At 38.5% G+C, this 17,802-nt stretch overlaps 1 protein-coding gene across 5 annotated transcripts in view; it reads left to right on the forward strand.

The window, feature by feature from the left end:
• MID1 (midline 1) overlaps nucleotides 1-17,802 on the forward strand; it is a 241,450-nt gene that overhangs the window by 128,647 nt on the left and 95,001 nt on the right. Inside the window, exon 1 of one of the 5 annotated variants that reach the window (XM_040533863.1) lies at nucleotides 5,975-6,149. The exons of the other annotated variants lie outside the window; for them this stretch is intronic. The gene's annotated coding sequence lies outside the window, so the exon portion shown is untranslated. Of the gene's footprint in view, nucleotides 1-5,974; nucleotides 6,150-17,802 lie in introns of those variants that run through there. 5 annotated transcript variants of the gene reach the window in all.

The following is a 17,802-nucleotide window of genomic DNA, read 5'->3' on the forward strand; positions in this document are numbered from 1 at the left end:
TCCTCTAAGAGGGTTATGTAGAAAACATGTTGAATAGCATGTTACATAAGAGCAACAGGTATTAACTGCAAAACCTAACGTAACCATTAACCAAATAGCTGGTTATCTGGATTGCTTTTATCACAGAAAAATAAGTTTTCTTTCAGAGAATGATAAAGAATAGTATCCAAATATTAGGTATATAATATATTGTTTGAAAAACAAGACCAAAACAACCTTAACCCACCTATTTTGTTCAGGTGTTGAATGAAGAAGCTAAGTATATATCAGTTGAAAGAAAATTCTTAATGAGAAGTGAAATGAGATTTAAGATTCTGATGGCATGATCTTCAGATTTTTTCTGTCTTTTAAAGAAACGTAGCAATTTTGGTATGGAAATACTAACTCTTCCTTAATGAACATTGAGTCTGTACTTCTGGAGCTCTTCATGAAATCTATCTTTCAGTTTTAACACTGAAGCATCCCTGTTGCCTTCAGCAAAATGGAGAGCTGGGTATGAGGCTTAAATATATTTTTAATTACTGTAAGTGTAGATATGTACTACTACTTATGAATACCATACAATCATCCTGTGAGACTAAGGATTTTGTTTCAGTGTTTAAGTATATAAATTCAAATTTCTAATACAGTTCCTTGTGACCAATACATAAAAACATGAACAGACTCAAGCAGTGTTTCTTGAGTTTTTAGATGTGATATTCACATTCCTGTTTTCTGAATGAGAAGAACATGTAGAGGTAAAGTGTAATCAGACATCCTCTTTGTAAAGCACCTCTACCAACGAGAATAATCTCCCTTTTATGTCGGGGAAAAAAAAAAATTTTGGAAAACACAGTGAGTGATTTAGATATAGCCAGCAGCCCCAAAGTCAAACCTCTCTAAACCTCCCAAACTTCTGAGGATACCTGCATTGGAGATCTCATTGTCTTCTGTGCCATTTAGGATTAATTCCTTTCTTAAATACTGTAGCAGAGGCTTTGACTTCAGATGAGTATTTTAGAAACTTCAGGCTTCATGTTTAGTAAGTTCCAGATCAAGTTTGATTTGACATCATACTACTAAAAGGTAGCTTACAACGAAGCAAAAAAAAAAAATAATTTTCTTATGTTTTCAGTACAAAATATTTCTGTATGGTGAGTTTGGAAAAGTAAACAATTCTTTGGTCTATGCTGCAGTAAAAGACAGTAGACAAAAAAAAGAACCAGTTCATGTGGATTTGGCTGGGGTAGTTCATGCCTTTTTTTCTTCTTTTTTCTTTTTTTCTTTTTTTTCTTTTTTCCTTTTCCTTTTCCTTTTTCTTTTTCTTGTTTTATAAGCATACACTTGCACACTGATGGTCTTTAAATCTTACTTTACCAATTTGATCCTCTTGGACCAAATGGTCCTCCAACTGATCCTCCAATTTGTTATGTCTCCGTGTGCCTGCCCTGATCACTCCCTCAGGGTCCTTCAAGGGGGAAGATTAGATTTCAGTGCTGTATCATTAATCTAACAATTTGGAATAGAGTAACTAATCTTTTCTTTCTCTATCCAAAACCCAACAAGCAGCACTGAGCAAATGGTTTCAGTGATCACAAGGGAATGTTAAAAGCAAGTTCTGTGTAGCAGTGAAATGGGATGGGAGTAGCTTTTCTTTTTACATCTCCCTGTCTCACCTACCCCTAAGATTACAGGCAGATTCTGTGTATTGGAAGCAAGAAGTTTAGAAAGATACTATTTTGTCTCAATAAGGGAAATTTGATATTTGATGGTGCCATTCTTAATCTATTCATCTAATATGAATCAAGTACTACATGTTTCTCCTCCAGTGAGGCACAAATTGTTCCAGGATCACATGCTGCTACTGAAATTAGGGTTTGATTTTCTCCAGAGGGCGTTAACGATGGATGGGTCATTTATAGCATGGTTTATTGGTCCAGATTCAGAGAATATTTAAATACCATTGTAAAATGCAGATGAAACATTAGGGGGCAAATGGCATACCTGTATAGACTCACTCATCATTGTCTCAAGTTTTCTATCCATGAGACAGCAGACGGGTTTTATAGCTCAAAGAGCAATTAATATTAAAACAACCATTTGAAGAAGAATTAGTACATTGGTATCATATGAAATAGTTTCATATTAAGAAGCTGTTCAAATTGTATCATGAGTTGCTCTTGCTGACATGACATTTCTTAATTTTTCTAAAAAGCTGGGCTGCCTTTTTCTTCCTTCTATGCTCTTCATATGCAAAGAGAATCACAAGGTCCAAATACTAAATAAATGGTGGAAGCATCTATACTTTCTCCATTTGTTATATTTGTGGTGGGCAGTGGAAGGGATTAAGCAATAATGTACTGAAGGTACTTGCCCAGAGCAGGAGAACCCTACGCCTCTGATGTGTTGTTCAGGACAGCAATGAGGCTGCTCTAACTTTGGCACTGCTCAGCAAAAGAGAGAGATGCAAATGTCTTGCAGATCAGCACCTCTGAGCTAGCTGAGATTATAACAAGACAAGAAAGAATGGAGATGCATTATTATCATACAATCCATTGTTATTATTTTTCTTCATCAGAGAATCCTATGATTAGCTGTATAGCATAAGTAATTCATGAGTCTGCTCTCTTGCTTGTCTTTGATAAAGTGATGAACTGCAAACATATTAGCATATTTGTTTTAATTGTTAATATTAGAACAGATCTCTACTTTGATCTCGTTATACTATGCTATGGTATTTGCATAGCATGTACAGGGGACTGATTGGAGTATCGTCTGCTTGGTGCCTTGCAAGCAGCACCTGTCAATATAAAAATATATATCCCTTGTCCATGAAAATAAGATTAAATACAATTCCACAAGTACTTGAGCTTTTAAAGAATCTTGTATTTCTGTTCTGCATTTGAAATGAGTGGCATAGAGAATTCTTTCATGTGGGGTAGATGGCAAAGTGGCAAAAACAAGGTTTCTGAGATTGCGTATTAGGATTGCCAAACAAACAAACAAAAATCTCACTTTCTGGCTTTCTTAAAAAACATCTGGACCAATTTTCAAATCCAGCTATTTTTATGAAGTTATTTATGTCTGAGTTATCAACAGGACAACTGGACCCCACGAACAGCAGTACTGGATGTTTGTGTTTCAGTGAATTTCAGTAATGAAGCTGGAGTAGAGTTTTGTGCCCCATCTAAGTTGCTTGATAGTTGTCCTGATCAGTTGTTCTGATACCATATTTTTTGTAGGATTCTGAATGCTTATTTAGACTAGTTGGGCACCTGCTTGTTTCTGTCCTATCATTGATCTACTCCAACTCCCATAGCTCTGTTTCTTGGTTGCATGGAGCATTGTAACCAGAAGATGTAGTAAATGGGTTACTATACTGCATAGCAATGAGGTGTTAAAGAGCTAACCCTGAATTCTGCAGAAACAGAAGCCTGCAGAGAAATAATTTAAATTGTACAGATACTGTCATGAGAAAGACATTATTTAGAAATCACACATGGTGAAATATAATCATTTTACAGTGGTTCAATAAATCAATATTTATTTATGAATCTGAGTCTTAAGATATGTTAAATTTAGATACATTAACTTAGATACATTAGCTCAGAGTGTTAGACTAAATTTCTTCATAACCTGGTTGAGCTAGGGACATTGTCAGCTGAAATCTAGTGAATATTTTGGCCATAGTTTGAGAAATTACCATCACCAGCTATCTGCTTCTTTCCCCTGCTGTAACTTACTACAGCCATATTGCATTTTGAACAATCATTTCTGAGTTCGTACCTTGCAAAGAAATTTATGAACTGGGACTCAACATATACTCTGCTGATTCTGTGGTGAAGGTGGAAACTTTCAGCAGAAAGGGGGCATTGGCAGCTGATATATCTTAATGCTTTTTTAGTAAGATTCATGAGAGCTCCTAGTCAGTACCATAAGCATGCACAGGCACAGCTGTCCCTGAAGGTGGTATCTCGTTAAATTGTGATTATTTGATCACATTCAGTTCTATGTCTCTGTCTTTCTGCTGTATGAAAATTGAACTCCATGTCCAAAGACTTGCCTGGTGGGGCTTTTGTGGATCTCATTAGATGTGTGCAAAGAGGAAGGCTAAAAGTCATCTATATTATACTTGACATGAATTAAGAAAGTGGAAGAAGGGAGATTAGTATGGTAGAGGATGTGGATTTTTCTCAGCTGCATATTTTATCCTAAATTAAGTCTCCCGAATGTTAACTAGAACACGCTAGCATAGCCAGTGGCACAAACAGAAGTATTTCAAGCTATGGGTTTTAACCAATAATGGTTTTCTTGCACACATGTGCATACTTATGTACGTGATATGAAAAGTGCACTGAACCCTTCATAGACACACCATCATATAGAGACACTCAGATACATTTTGGAAGCTCTTCCAGGGTTATCTGTTAAAACATATGCGATGGTACCCTCAAACTGAAGAAGCAGGCATGCAGAAATCAAGGTAGAAGTGTCAGTAGAATTAAGATTATTGGAACTGTTTAGCATCAGTTTTGTGATTGATTAGAAGATTTGACTACAAAAAAAGCTATTTATTTATTGAAACTGTTTCAGACTGTGGCTGGTTGTCTGCAGGCAAAGGGCATGAAAAGCTCAGGCTTACTATAATGTGGAGAGCAGCAGGGCAGCACCTGCCAATAAAGTTGGTCTTCACACTGATTTATCTCAAACGTGCCTGGATGAGTGAGCCAGCAGGGCTGGAGGGACAGTCCAAAGAAACTGCATGATGCCATTTAATGAAAGCTCAAGGATAGGATATGAGCTGAGGAATCTAAAATCCTTCTGTCTCGGACTTACGCTATGACCCCTGCTGGGACTTGCCTATAGATTACCCACGGACATTTAATATAATGAAAAAGAGTTGCAATAATGGCAACCCCTCTGCACATCTGTCTTGCTTTCTGCATGCTCATTTCTTCAGTTACAAGCTGTCATTCCACATGCATGCTAACTGATGCTGCCAGAAGAAACCTTTAAAAAACCTTATGAAGGGTGTGCACATGTGAGGACTCCAGTCTATTGTTTCAAGGAAATGAAATGGGTAGGAAATTAAATAATCACAACAGTTGTTTATTGTTTCAATAAGAACAAAGTGCTGGCTCAACCACGGAGGAAAGACCAAAGATGGTGTGGGTTTGCATCCTTATGCTCAGACATCTGAGGTATGTTTTGTTTCACTTTGCCGTGTTACCATTGTATTAAAGAAGGCATTGCAACATGAAAAGCAGAGAACACAAGGAAGCAATTCTTTCCTGCTGTTTCCACTTTGCATGAATTTTTAACACCTTTGTTGGAGACCAAATGTCTGGTGTGACTTCAGTCAGGATTCTTCCTGGGCACTTTGCTGAAGCATTTGTAGTTTTCTGATGCATTTTGCTGCTTGCATGCAAGTTTAGCTAAAAAAAAAAAAATAATAATAAAAAAAAAAATAAATTGAGCAACATCTATTATCTTGCATTTCACCTGCTAAATTTCAGAAAATGGGGACTCCATGGAGTCTTGGGCACTGTTCTCTTTCAGACCATCCCTATTTTGGCAGACTCCTGTTGGACTTGAGCTGTCATCAAGTTTTTAAAAAGTATTTGGAGAAAGCAATAAATACCCCTTCCTGAAACCCTCATTCTGCATGTGGCAGGTTTGGGCAGCCCAGATGGGTCTCCTGTCATGGCCTGGGTGCTGCCACTCCCTCGTCACTCTCTGCTGGGTTAATTGCTCCCAGGGCTGAGCTTGCCCTGGGCCAGGCTGCCTGGCAGTGCCATCCCACAGCCACCAGGCAGGGCGTTGGGGTGCCCCACAAGAGAACCCACTTCTCCCAACCTCCTGCCCCTCTTTGGGCTGGGTCTTGAGAGAGAAAGCAGGTATTTCGGTTCCGGCCCAGCGAGAAGGGCGGCTGGCTGGCTGGCGGAGGCAGTTAGGTGGAGCAGGTTTTCCTGCAATTGTAGGGGAGGCTTTCCTGTTGTGCTCTGGCTGCGGCCGCCTCGCAGTGAAGGAGGCAGGCAGCACTGGGACAGGATTGCTGGGACGGGGGCAGCTGTTGCCACTGAGCTGCCAGCACCTTCCGAGGGGTCAGCACAGTCCCTGTCTCCGCAGCCATGCCCCGGCCGGGAGGAGGAGGAGGGCGGGATGCAGCGGTGGGTACCCGTGGGGTGGCTTCTTGCCAGCCAATGCTGGTGTGTGGGGGCTTGCCATTGCAAGTAATTTGGGAAGTGTTTTCGAAGGTGTTTAGCAGTCATAAGGGAGGAGTGGAGTTTTGGTCTGTTGCTGTGACAAATTTTGTTTTCAGTACTGGAAACTCAGGGGAGAAAAGGGGAACTTCTTAGCAGTGAATATTTGTCATCTTGTGTTTTCAAATGAGGGTTTGTTGTTGTCTTGTTGTCATGAAACTAGCAAGAGAGCTAAAGGGAGCGTTGGCATGTTCATACTGTTGACAACATCTGGAACATCATAATTCTGTTTTAAAAGTAACAGATGAAGCCTGAGATACATGTTTACATGAGAAGAATGAAAAAAATGCAGTAATTCCCTAAAGTCTGCTCCACTCCTCAAGCAAAGTCTTTCAAATCCCATTTATTTATTTCTAACTGATGAAGTTACATAACATAAACCTATGATGGCCTAGAGAATGTGTTTTTTCAAAGGATATACTTTTTAGCACTAGTATACTTAGAGTGATGGTCTGGTCATCACAGTTATTTTACACACAAGTTCAAAAGCCCACAAATTGCACCACTCTTTTGGGGGAATCAGAAGCAAGTATAGCCCACAGGTAGAGAACTTACATGATTTTCCTAGTTCAGTATTTCAAACTGAGCAATTTTCTGAGAACAAGATAAGATGACAGTCAGGTAAATATTAAACTGGATAGTTAGCAAGCTCCTGGAAAAAAAAAAAAAAAAAAGAGAAAAAAACAAACAAACTTGAGACTGGATTGAGACTGGAGGTGGTGCAGAAACATGCCAATAATTCTTGCAAGCGTGCTACTCTCTTTATTGCAGTAATGGTGACTTAGTTGATAACTGACAGGAGACAGACAATTTATTCTAGTTTTTTTTGGATAATCTGTGAGACTTCACGTGTTGTGGATGAGTAGGGTCTCAAAGGGATGTAATTAAGCTATTGTTTTCTCTTTCCATGTTATCTTAAAACCTAATAATCTATTTTCTGAGTGACATTAGGAATGTTTTACTAAGAGACCTGTCTGGGGTATTGACACAGTTGTTCAGAAGTGATTGTTCATATTGGTTGATTTTTCCTGCTCTCTCTTAGGATGTTCTGAAGACTGTCTGCAGGACAGTTAATTTGAGGATGTCAAGTAAAATAGTCCGACCACCTATAGTCAGTGGATACTCTTCATGTGTGTGTATGTGTGCGTCTGAGCATGTTTGGCAGAACATTCAGCCAATAGCCTTACAGTGAAAAAACATTTTTGTTAATTTCATAAGGCTTGGCAATGCCTTTCCCAAGATCAGGAGCTCCCTGAGTACAGGAGAAGAGCTGTACAAACCAACCACCACCTGTGACTTCTGGTTCTTATCAAGTGAAGTATAAGTAAATTGGATCATTTATTTTTATCACTTAACTAAGCTGGATTAGAAACTGGTTATCTTGTTCCTTAATTTACTTCAAATCCCAGAGCACCTCTCTGGTCATCAATAGGGTTTAAAAAGAAGTAGTACTATTCATTACTTTGGTTCCTAAGCTGCAAATTATATTACTGGTACAACGCAGCCCTTTGCTGCTCTTAATTTCTTATCTTGAAGCAATGAAGTTTTGCCACAGAGTGGTTACTAAAGACCTGTGAGGCAAGATTATGTGGTTGCATTTAATGATTGGTTTGTCTCAGGTCTTTAAATAGACTGTAAAGGAAAACATCCTTAAAGGATATTAATGCATAGAAGAAAATATTTGAGATCACAAGGATTTATTGTAGTATGGGTACGTTTCTGTTAAGTAACCCTTTCTCAAGAAATAAAATAGAAGTGGGTGTGCCTCTGGCAAACAATAAAGCATTACTGGTTCTTTGCAAAAAGCACCAGCTGACATGACTTAAAAAGTCCTCAGGAGAGGTTAAGTGGAAACTTGCCACTTTCTTGAGATTTGGCCTTATTAACAAGGAATAAAGACTGACTTTGCATCTCATTGTGAGTGGGAGGTGGTACCTCACTGAACAGGCTATGTTGGTTTGCCAAACCCTTGAGTGTCTTAGGGGCAGGACAGCAGGCTCTCATTAACCACTGCACTCAGCTCAGCATTTTTTTTCTCCTCTCAGTTGATCTCAACTTTTTCATTTGGTGTCCTATTGTGTCAGGGTCAGAACTTTTAGTCATGCACTATTCTGTCCATTTGGGGTGATTTGGGTTAATATTGCCAATCAGTAACACTCAACCAACCTGAGGAGAGGACTAATAAAGTAGTAAAAACACTCTTTGGTATTGTAAGTGGAAGTAACTCAACTCTTTGAAGCCTGCTCTGCTTTCAATATAAAGAACTGCAGCAGGATTAGTAGTTGTAAAACGAACAGGAAGAACAAGGATCTTGCATCTGATTAATGATCTGCACTATAACAAGGCAAGCTATTATGAATAAATTTAAGTTCAAGTTAGGTTTGCTATGCCAACCAGGCTGACCTTAAAGATTGCTGAGTGCAGATCCCATCACCTCTGTTTCTCAGGAACTGTCCACACACCCTTCACATGCAGTAGGGACCAGAACCATCCAAATACAGAAAAATCCCTGTTCAGTAACATCGGCTAGTAACAGGCTATTTTGTGATCATTCTTCTGTAAGTCAATTTAGTTTTCTGTACATCCTTTCAGATCTTTGAAAATTAGGAATGATAGAAATGAGGCGTGCTGGAAGAGACTTTTGGAAGCAAACTTGACTGATAAGTGATTGTGGGGTTCCTATTATGTTAATATTCTTTAACAAAGCAGAGCTGTAGATTCTCAATTTTCTTCTCTGAAGCTCAAGAACACTGGATATAGTTACTTGTTAGATGATGCAGTCTTAATTTCTTACCCTAAGATCTTTATATAATTGGAACAAAATAAGTATATCTAGGAAGTAATTTAATCTTAAAGATAACTTAAAATTGTTTAAATGAAGTGCCTCTAGAGATGCCTATTTTTCTCTGGTGACTACCATGAGAACCTACAGAGACCAGTTCAAATGAATATCACCCTTTGTATTCAGGATCATTAGGCAACTAGGGAGAGGAACAGGTTTCTAATATTTGTTCCACTGGTCATTTGCTACAAAGTATTTGCAGACTTCTGCTCCAGTTTATAGGGCCAAAGAATGCTTCCAAGGTCATTCTGCTAACAGAATGGGAACCTGGTACCCTGGATGGAGTGTTAGAAACATGCTCATGGTGGCCCCAGTGGCAGCAGTAGGTTGGGAAGTGTCCCCATTCCTCTTGGAGCAGGTCTGGGTGTCTGGCGAGGGCCCTCGTGATGTTTGCCAGTTTCCATTTGTTACTGCTGGGCCCAAGAAACCCCAGCTGAGTGCTTTCTGCACCAACCAGAGAGGTTTCTAACTAGATGTGTCCTCTAAAATAGATTACCTTCAGAGCACAGATATAATTTGTTCCTTATCCTCCTCTCACTCCCACAGTTCACAGCTAATTTCCCCTTCTAATTACCTGATTACAATCTTGATTTTTAAATACATCATTGATATTCTGCAGTTCAGCGTACTGCAAGTATGCAAGTAGAGCAAGGAACTGCTCAGTGTTGGTCAGTGGTGTTTTTTGTTTGTTTGTTTGTTTTTGGGGGGGGTGCAGGGGGGGTGAGTCAGCTACCAGAATCTCTTTGTACTCTTCACAAATGTGCAGAATATAACACTGAGAATGTGTCAGTTCTTTTAGAAAATCAAAACTTTTTTTTTTTTTTTTAAGAATCACATGAGAAACAGAGAGCAAGACTGTGACAGGCTAGCAGTGAACAATGTAATGTGATAGGGATAGCTTTATAAACACAGGGAGCTTTAGTCAGTCAAAAGTGCACCTTATACCCTCAGCTTGCAGTTAGTGTAAAATCAGATTTTTATGTCTCAGGTGAGGTCACAATTTCTTACCTGTTGTAGTTCCTGGGACATTTCTTGCTGCTGTTTTAAAGACTGTCTTTGATAAGAAAGCAGACCTTGGGGTTCTCGTTTGGGAATTTATAACATAATGTCATTATCTAGATGGAGGTGATGATTATGAATTAAATCATGTTTGTGACCTGATTTGCTTACCTGCAGGGAAAGAATTCATAGGACAACTTGCTGGAAAGAGAATGATATGATTTCTTGAAGCCATCCTAAAACCTTCACTAAAAAATTGCAGTAGCTTAAGGGCCCTGATGTTTCCAAGCTGCACTAAATCACATATCAGTGTGTGTGAACACATATGACTAGAAGGAACGTACTGAAATATTTCTGGCTATTTGTGTTGCTATATCATCTGCACTAAAGCCCAGGTAGTACCACGTCACCTTAGGCTTTACAGAACTGAAATTCCTAGAGGTGAGAGATTGCCAGCTCTACTGTGCAAACAGAGTCATGAGAACACTGGTGGTACCTGGTCTGAACCGACTTCTTCAACATTTGTTGTTGTATTGCTGTGATAGACCCAAGAATAAATGCCAATTTCTCAAGTGAAGAGTGTGAATTAAGTTGGAGAAGTGATTTTTGAAACAGATCTTCAGGCATAAGTTTATTAGGAGATCACGGCTAATGCCAGTAGACCTAATGTTGATCCACATGTGCCAAGGACTAAACAATCCTTTGCTTTCGTTTCCATCAAGCATTTTGAGGAAATATTAAATCTGTGTCTAATGAATATAAAGCTATAAGAATTGCAAGAATATAAAAAATAAAGGTAAAAAAGCATTCCAGATGTACCCTAATATAGGTATATGCATATATATAGATACATGTGTAATATTGTATCTAATATAGCATTATAGATAATATTAAATCAGGTATTTATTGATTGCTTCAGGATTTATAGGGCACGATCTTTTTTATTTTTCTCCTTTTTTCTTGCATGTAGCTTTTGAGGCTCAGTTGTTTTTTGAGCTCCCATGAGAATGAATATGTGATGTTGTGCCAAAGACCTTAATTCAGTGAGATGTTCATCTCACTGAATAACATATAAGATTTGTCTTTTTGAAAATATATTCTGTTACTAGCATATGGTTCAACTAGAGAGGGATGTTGTCAAGGCTTTGCATCGCGACAAACAGCATGGCAGATGTTCTTTTGCTGCATTAATATCCTTTAAATGCTGCAAACAACAATCTCAACAACATGGAAATATTGCATGTAACTTACTTGTAGACAAGGCAACTAATCATTCTTTTGTCAGTGAAAATGTATGAGTAGGATGAACTAGCCATTTTCTTTTATGCTGTGTATTTGTTTTTGCATACCAGGGGTTGATGAACAGGTGTTATCCTTTGAATATTTATTTATTTGCACTGTTTTGATTTAAAAAAAATAAAGTGGAAAAACAAGTGTTTCCATGTTTGAGGGTGTGTGCAGCTTGTTTGCTTTAGTGCTACAGAAATTTTCATTAAAAATTTTTAAAGAAAAAAAATCTGATTTTTGATTATTAGCCCCCTATACAATACTTACACAAATTACAATACTGAGATGAACATCTCACTAGCTGTGCTGTTGAAAACTGCTAGCATCATGAATTACTCGTAAGCTTCAATGTCTGTGATGCAGAAAGTAAAAGCAGTAATGGACTTGAGAAAAACTGGGCTATGAAGCAGTCCATTGGTTTAATCACATTTGAAATGTTTATTGAATGTGATGTAAAGCAATCAGATTCATTTGTTGGAAGGAGCAGTTGTTCCCAAGACAATTTTGTGTATATCCTAAAGTGGGATAGAAAATGGCAAAAAGAACATTTTCTTGTTTTTTGTTTTAGTGCTAACAGAAAAAATTGCAAGTGTTTTTTTATTGCCCATGCCAGATTTTATGACAGGAACATAAATTTAAAATTTTCCTTTTATAGTGCACTTAACAGAAAAATACTGCCGCTTTGAAAACTGCAGCTGTGTATTATGATAGTAGACTGTTTAAGCACTTGCCATAGTTCATTCAGGAAGAGTGTGTGTGCTCACTGTAATTCTTCTTTTACTACACACCTAGGATATATAGGCACATATACATGCATACATACATGCATAACACATTTTATTACCTTTCAAACCCAGATTTTCATATTTCATATGAAATTTTATTTCATATTCATATAGTGGTAGTTTAATAAATCTTATTGTCTAACTGAAAAAGTTGGCAAGTATTTCCTTCAAAAATCATGTCACCTACAAGTGTTTAATCTTCAATTTTGCAATCTTGTGTCCATTTATGAACATTTCCCTATATGAGTTTGGAGGACCAGGGCTGACATAGCCTTGCTGTAATAGGTATTCAGTAGTAGCTTTAAGGCAACAAATTGTTAGAAAATATTGTTAGGAAAAGATGTTATTCCAACCTCCTTGGATGAATTATGGCCATAATTCACCAAAATGCAACAAGCTGCGATTTTGTCAGTGAGATGACACATCAAGTAATTCTGGAACTTGGCACTTGTCCTGCTCTTTTGCCCAGTGCTATCTGTTACTAAGATGCTTCAGATTTGCAGAATGGTATACAACTCTGTTTCCTCCCTCACTGTCACTGAGGTCACTACAATTTTAAAGTTCACTGAAACAGCTTTAAATCATGCTGTGACTTCCCTGCTAGGAGCAAGGGTGGAAAGTGAATATTCTTAAGATGTCTTCCACTACTGTTTCTTTCACTCCTGGTAGCTTTTCTTCTCGCCTTCTCTGAAGGTTGTAGAAACAGCTGGAATAAAAATGGATGGGACACAACTAGAGCAGGAGGCAACATGTGCCATGCTAAAACACTGTCAGCTAAATTTATTCTAATAGTTAGAGATTTATTCATCCTGTCTGCACAGGGAGAATTCTGTAGTGCTTTACTGCCTAAAAGTGACCTCACCATACTGCAGTTTTTGAAACGTGTATATTTAAGTGTAGTTTTATATTTTAGTAATTTTACTTCAGACATCATGTTAACACTTCTAAAATATCATGTTTTATCTTGAATGTACTGAGTTAAGGTCAACAAAGTTCTTTGGCAATATTACACTATCATTACTTTCTTAGTAGAACAAATATAAATCATTACCAATATTACTGATCATTCATAGAATCATAGATCAGCTTGGGTTGGAAGGGACCTAATTCACCTAGTTCCAACCCCTCTGCCATGGGCAGGGATGCCACCCACTAGACCAGGTTGCTCAAAGCTCCAGCCAACCTGGTCTTGGACACCTCCAGGGATGGGGCATCCACAGCTTCTCTAGGCAACCTGTGCCAGTGCCTCACCACCCTCTGAGTGAAGAATTTCCTCCTGACATCTAATCTAAATCTCCCTCTTTTAGTTTAAAACCATTCCCTCTGTCCTTTCATTATCTGATCAAGCAAGAAGTTGTTCTCCATCTTTTTCATAATCCCCTTTTAAGTACTGAAAATCTGCAATGAGGTCACCCTGGACCCTTCTCTTCTTCAGATTGAACATCACCAGCTCTCTCAGCCTTTCGTCATAGTAGAGGTGCTCCAGTCCTCTGACCAACTTTGTGTCCCTTGTCAGGACCCATTCTAACATGTCCACATCCTTCTTGTGCTGGGGGCCCCAGACCTGGATGCAGCACTCCAGGTGCGGCCTCACAAAGGCAGAGTAGAGGGGGACAGTCACCTCCCTCAACCTGCTGGTCACATCTTTGGGTTAACAGCAATGAGAAACAGATAAAAGTAAAGCCTGCAACAGGTTATCAGTTGCCCCACCGTTGAACGTGACAAGATAAGATGAAAGGTACTTCCTGGGTTGAACTTTAAAGATTGCTGTTTGCCTTCTTGAAGTATCTTATTATCTTAGCATCACCAGATCCTGTGTTATTGCTGCTGGATCACAAGGATCTGCTGGATTACTTGCCTTTTTCACAAGGACGTTGGCAAAATGATTTTTTTTAAATATTAGTTGCAATTCGTTGGTAGTCATTTGGGTGCAGAAAGAGTTCTAGCCATAAATGGGTATTTGCTGTAAGAACATCATGCAGCAGTGTGGCTTGCAATACTTTTCTAAAGGCAGGTGATTTCTTCAGAACATAGAAGGGTGTTGATTTCAATGAGAAAATGCTTACAATTCTGGTTCATGGAAATCTCCCAGTACAGAGATGTTCTGATATTTTTGTCCTGCTGCTTCTATATATTGATTTTTGTATTTAAAGTGTGAGGATCATTCATAAAGCTGACACCCCCAGCAATGAGAAATCAGGATTGAACTTACAGTCAGCTATGGGTTGACTTCAGGTCCACCAAATCACCATATTTTCCTATAGATGATAACATTTTAAAGAGTGATGAACTGCACATTTTATGTCCTCCTCAGGAAGTATATTTTTAAGACTTCGATTTTTTGGGGTCTCATTAAGATCAGTGATAACGGTTTTCCACTGACTTTGGTAGTATCTCTGATCTGTAATTTTACAAGTATACAGCAAACGGAAGATATAATACAGCTTTTTTTGCTGCATAACATTGTATTCAGTTATGAAACAGTTTGACAGATTATTTTTTATATCTGTTCAGCTCTGATGGCACTTAACATATTGAAATTTATCTATTTCAGATTTAGTTTTCATTTTTCTTATGTCTCTTTAGTACTGAAGAGCTTTGTGTGCTCTTCTGTGCCACTGAAAACATTAATATCTCCTGCAAAAATAGTAATGTGCTTCAAAGAAGCTAACTCCACTAGGGTTAGTAGATGTCTTACCATGAACTACACTGGGATCAAGATTTCATTGACTTAATTGCTTACCATATAATGCAGAAGTAATTGTTGTGTCCCAGGGAGATATCACACTTCCAAAGTTACTGAAGTGTATTTTTCATTTTTAAATAGCACTTGTCTTTTGTCAATAACTTTTACTTTAATATATTTTCTTTAAACGTTAGAAAAGCAGTACTTCTAATTCCAATGACATTTTGATAATAGTATAATTTTCTGCCAGAAATTTCATATTTTTGCAAATCTGAAATTATGAACTCTTTTCCTTTTCCTTTCTGTGCCTGGAGGCTGTCTATGTGGCTTTCTATTTATGGGCCATGTTGACTATGGAATACAACTATGTGCATGTATAAACCATGCATTATAATTGTCTGCCTAATCTTCCAGTTTACTGTTGCTATGATTTCTCTATCACACTCAAGAAAACAAGTTACTAAATATGAGACTTTAAGGCCGGTGTGTTTGAAAAATTCTGTAGCTGGATCAGCTGCACATTGCACTTCAGACACCAACCTAAAAGTCAAATCAGAAAATCAGTTGATTAAAGAGCAATCGTTGGATTACCCAGAAAATGCAGCCCCTCTTCAGTGCCTCTTAACGTATTCATTATTCAGTCCCAGATGCACCATGTTTTGACGTATTGGCAGCTGCAAAAGAAAAGAGGGAAAAGTCTTTTTTTGTTGTTTGTTTCTATCAGCGTGTTCAGCTTTGATTACCTTGGAAGATAGGCTTTTATTGGCTTCTGTTCCAAGAAGTTTACAGTCTAAGATTAGATATTGGCACCCTTGCTCTTACTGAATAGCATTATTCAGAAGTGACTGCTCTGTCAGGCCAGGTAGACCAGAATTAGTTATTGATTAGTATGATGGTGTTTACATAGAGCCAAGACAATGATTCAAATACCTTTCCATGAGTCAGTGATGCAAATATTTTCTGCTGGTTTAATATGTTCACCCCTTTTTTAGATAAGTAACATAGAAAACACTTTGGTTTAAAAAAAAAATTACTTTGAGATGGAAACTGAATGAATGAAACATTTTGGCACACAAGGGAACAGGAGGGATTTTGTACAGAAAGCAGAGCATTCAAGAAAGCCCCGTATCCCCAACACAATCCTTGGAAGCAAACCTGAGAGGTCGGCAGGTTTTCACTAGACAAGAGATGAGCAATGATTAGTTTGCCTGTTTGCCGCCTTGAAATGTTGTCTGCTGCCAGCCCCAAATCCCCTTCTCCCATTTCCAGTACAGCTTTCAGCCTGCAGGATAAGCGGATGATGAGGTATACAGTTGTGGTGTGGAAGGGATTCAAATAAATGTAATGAGATTTTGATCTTCTGGGACTAGTGTGATACAAAGAGAGAAGAGGAGGAAAGACAAACTGTTCTTCATTTGTAGAAAATGCTTTCATCTTTTCTGTGCTGTGTGGCTATAGCTGAGGAGAGAGAAGGGAAGCTATCTTCCTGCTTATATCAAATTGCCAGGCCTTTAATTTTGACCAGATGCACCATATAATTATGGCAGCTGATGGATAGTTATAAAATGAATTAATCTTTGGCAAACTGAACTTCATTTTAAGTAATATCAGCGTCACAGAAGATACAGGAAAGCAAATTTTTTGGCGGGGTCAGTGCCTTTTTCAAATGCTTGGATTTCTTGGCAGAATAAAAGGGAGCATTTGTGCAAAGAGGCAAAATATTCTAATTTCTAAGCATGCCTCTGGAACGGATACCTTTGCTGCTCTTCCCACAGAGCAAGCAGGGCTGGATACTGACAGGCACTCTGAACCTTGCCCCCATCTGCTGAACTCTCCCATTTTCCTGAGGTTCCTATTGGCATTGTAGGTAGCATTCCTGACACTGTCACCACACTCCGCACTCTAATTGTAACAAAGTACAGGAGGCTCACGCACGCTTGTTTCCCAAGGCTGCTAATGAGCCCGAGCTCTCCTTACCCTTAATGAACCAAGACTTGTTTGGGGGGATTCTTGTCCATCCCTCTTTTTTCTTGGTCAGGGAAGGAGGCAAGGGTTCACACAACTGAACAATGACTTTACAGTGTAAAGGCTATGCAGCTGTGCCATCTGAAGCTGTCTTCAGTTATGAGCAACAAAGCTTAAATAGATTGTACTGTGAGGAGGTACAGCTCCGTGAGTGTGAACCATAGCTCTTGCTTCTGCTTCACTGACCTGTCTGCTCGCAGCAGCGATGGGCCCCTGATGGGAGCTTCGGCAGGGAGAGCTGCGTAGGGCGATGCTTTCAAATTCACTCTGTAATGCTGAATGCAGAAAAGGAAGCAAAATGAAGTTTCAGTTGATCTCTGAGAGGGGTGTGCAGCTGCCTTGTCTAGAAAATCCCATGCCCTCCATCTAAAAGTCATGGATTCCTAATCCACTTCAGATGATTAATAAGGCCACTAGAGCAAGCACTAAGTTCCTGAGTTTTAGCAATAAAGAATACTGACACAAAAGCACATGTGCATACACACACAAAACACTGAGTAAATCACACATTTCATTGTCTTCCTCTTTAAAGGCTCTTCTTGTAGGTTAGAATCATCAGAAATTTGGGCTAAACTACTGTTTAGTAGAAGTTTCGTTTGTTTCATCTACATCTCTTTGGGCATTTCAGTTAGGACAATATAGAGCCCTTTAGAGATATTTACCAAAAACATGAATGCGATATATTTTTGTGCATATTTTTATGTATAAATACAGTACATATGATCTTGAAATACACAGGAGCAATATATTAATATATATCATAATATACAATATATACATAAAAGATGTAAAAATATCATGTGCTTTCCTTGACACATTATTCCCTGTACATATTAATGTATATATTTGCACAGGTAAACAATGAGGTGTACTCTAAATGCTGTGCTATTGCTGTAATAGCAAATGAAAATTTCGATCTCAGAAAATAACTCTGAG

Source organism: Cygnus olor, chromosome 1, assembly GCF_009769625.2.
Source record: "Cygnus olor isolate bCygOlo1 chromosome 1, bCygOlo1.pri.v2, whole genome shotgun sequence".
Lineage (NCBI taxonomy): Eukaryota > Metazoa > Chordata > Aves > Anseriformes > Anatidae > Cygnus > Cygnus olor.